The sequence below is a fragment of the Microtus ochrogaster genome, linkage group LG4 (genome assembly GCF_000317375.1).
Source record: "Microtus ochrogaster isolate Prairie Vole_2 linkage group LG4, MicOch1.0, whole genome shotgun sequence".
NCBI lineage: Eukaryota > Metazoa > Chordata > Mammalia > Rodentia > Cricetidae > Microtus > Microtus ochrogaster.
In genome coordinates, this window is record NC_022030.1 from 9,285,754 (window position 1) to 9,288,925 (window position 3,172).

The following is a 3,172-nucleotide window of genomic DNA, read 5'->3' on the forward strand; positions in this document are numbered from 1 at the left end:
GTGTGTGTGTGTGTGTGTGTGTGTGTGTGTGTGTGTGTGTGTGTGTGTGATGGAGTGAGTTCCTGAGCCAAGGAACATAGATGCCTCAGAATCTGGGAAAGGCAAGCAGCCTCGGGGGAGATTTAGTCCTGCTTACAGCTTGACTTCAGATCCCGTGAGACTCACTTTGGACTTTCAACCTCTAGAACTGTAAAGTAGTAAGTTTGTGTTGTTTTAAAGCTCTCACGGTGGTGGCAGATTGTTAAAAAAAGAACAAAAACGAAGCTAATGCATTCCACTCTCAAGTGCTTCCCTGCTTTCCTCTGAGCTCAGGGTGACGCAAGTCACAGAAAAGGGCACCAGGCTTTCAAGGACACAGAGGAGAAGCAGCCTAACAAGGGGACGCTGTGCAAAGACTTTGTAGTGACCAAGGCAACCAAGCCGATGAAAAGGAATCTCTTCTCTTGTAATTTCGTGGGTAATTGGTAAACACCACAGGTCAGGAGACGGCACATCTTGGATTGGCACAATCAACCCAGGCAGGTCTCTGAGTAAACACAAATGGCAAATCAAAACTAATCAAATTTAAATAAAGCATAGATTCTTTACACAAAAGAGCATTGAAACTAACTGGAAAAAGAAATCTAAGGATAGAACTGTATTATTATGTTATTGTGTGTATCAGTATGTTCTAATATGAAAACAGGAATATCTCTCTTATACCTTTTTTATAGTTATTCTAAAATATTCATTTTTGAATATATATTGCTTTAAAATTTCACAAAACTGAATCACAGAATAACCCAACTCTCTCTAAAGAATTTTAAGTAGGATTTGGGCACTGTTAAACACAGTTAAGGTTAGTTCCATGGATTTTTATTATAAACATCCTTTGGTATTTTAAATGGTATTTTACATGACAGGTGTGGGCCATTCAACTGCTTGCTTGATTGACAGCTGACATATTCTCTGCCCTACGTGGCTGCCTAGATAGAGATCATCCCAGGACCCCCAAGGAAGCTTCTTTGGCCCTCCAGGTATAGGCAAACTTTTCTGTCTTTCCAGCTAGATCCCAAATAACCACATAGAGACTTTAATTATAAATGTTCAACTTTATTGTTACTAACTAGCTATTACAACTTAAATTAACCCACATTTCTTATCCGAGTTCTACCATGTAGTGCAGTTCTTTTTTCAATATGGCATCTCATCTTGCTTCTCTCCGTGTTTCCTGGCGACTCTGCCCTTCTTCACCTCCACATTCTCTCCTTGTTGGCAAGTCCCACCCAACCTCTTCTTGCCTGGTGATTGGCCATTTAGCCTTTTATTAAACCAATGGGAGCAGCACATCTTCATAGATTGTTCCGCAACATCCAACAATCACCTGGCTTCAGTTTCAAGAACCATTGCAATCATAACTGCAACTGACGTCAACAAGGCCTGCTTGGGAGAACATGCCCCAGCTATGACCTCTTTATGCACAATTTGTACCAGCTTTGGGAGACTATAGATGAACTGGGCAACTCCTCCTGCTGTGACGGAGCAAACATCCTGTGATTGGCTCAATGGGAACTCGCCATTGGGCTTGGGACTGGGAATTGGAAGCTGTGCGTACGTGGGACAATGGATGGTGGAATGAGAGTGAACATAAGCATCTGAGCCCCTCCAGGATTTTTAAACAGACTGCTTTATTCAGTTAAGTCTGGGTAGCTTCCTCCCCGCTCTGTCACCTGGCATTACAATGTGAGGCACTGATAAAGACTTTGCTTGAGCGGTATCTTTGCCTATATGGGATCTTTATCAAAAAATAGAATAGGCTGGGGTGGTTGCGCAAGACGTCAGGGTCTCAGGTATTCTAGCTCTGGTAGCAGCAGTGTTGGTATGGAGGCTACTAAGAATTCCAGAGCTAAAAGCCTGGATGCCCAAAGCTCTGGACTATATCTGTAGGAGGCTGCAGAAAGAGTTCAGAGTGTTACCAAGGACAGAACCTGCAAGAGATAGAATCTTCAAGGATAGAATCTGCAAGGACATTAAGGACAGCAGGGAAGTCTTGCTCGTATAATCTGCCATGATTTCATTTGACAGATATGTGCCCCGCTCACTATTTTGTTTGTATTTCCTCTAGGCTGGCATTGGGTGGTTGGCCTTTGGGAAGTCATTGGGCAATTCAGATAGAGAGTATATAATTTCATTTGGGAATACCCATCTGCAGGGTCTTGGAGGAAAATCCCTTCCCTCAGGTGAGATTGCAATGAGAAGCTGGCTGTCTTTGAGGTCCCACCAGATGTGGAATCTGCCTACATGTTCATCTTGGGCTGCCAAGACTACTGAAGTGTAGGAACCGTGACATCCTGTTAGTGGAGTTAAACAGATGAAGGAAAAAACAGCAGCTATATGATAGCTCTCCCAAATATCCACAATAGGTTTACATGTTTTCAAAATTCACAAAGTGTCTCACAAGAATCCAGCTGTGGCCCAGAATTTTGCATAGGCTAATAAAGGAAGGTAAGTTAATAAGTCTCTGTTTATTGTGAGATTAACCTCAAGAGTTTATAAGTTAAAAGAGCTATTGTAGGGAGTACATTTAGTTTTCAAAAATAACAGTTTAATTTTTATGCAAATAGGTTATAACATCAAATGTTGCAAAGCCTGTCACATATATGTGTCTTCATATTCCTCCTCCAGCCTGACTATACCCTCCAGAGGCAGAGATACCAAATTGTTGTAGATACTTACTACAATATTTTCCTGTAATACTTACTTTTTCATTTGAAGTAAAATGCATACATGGTCCCCTGTTGATATTCTTATGTGCTTGGTTTCCTAACGTTTTCCCCATACCAAACACTGCAGATGTTTCGAGGCCCTTATATAAAATGGCATCGTGTATACATGTATTATGACATATTCTCCTGTGTGTTTTAAGTCATTTCTGGGTTATTTCTCATATTAACCCAACATAATACACAGGACATGCAAATGGCTGTTGTAGTGTATTATCTAGGGAGTACTGACAAGAGGGAAAAATCAGACTGTACCTGTTTGATACAGGTGCTTTGTTCTCTCTTCGCCCTTACTATGGTCCACACCTCCAGCCTGCAGGCACATTTAAATGTCTTTGATCCGTAAGAGATTGAATCACGAGTCTGGAATTGGCAAAGGCAGAACACTAATTGTATTGCTGCCAACTGTC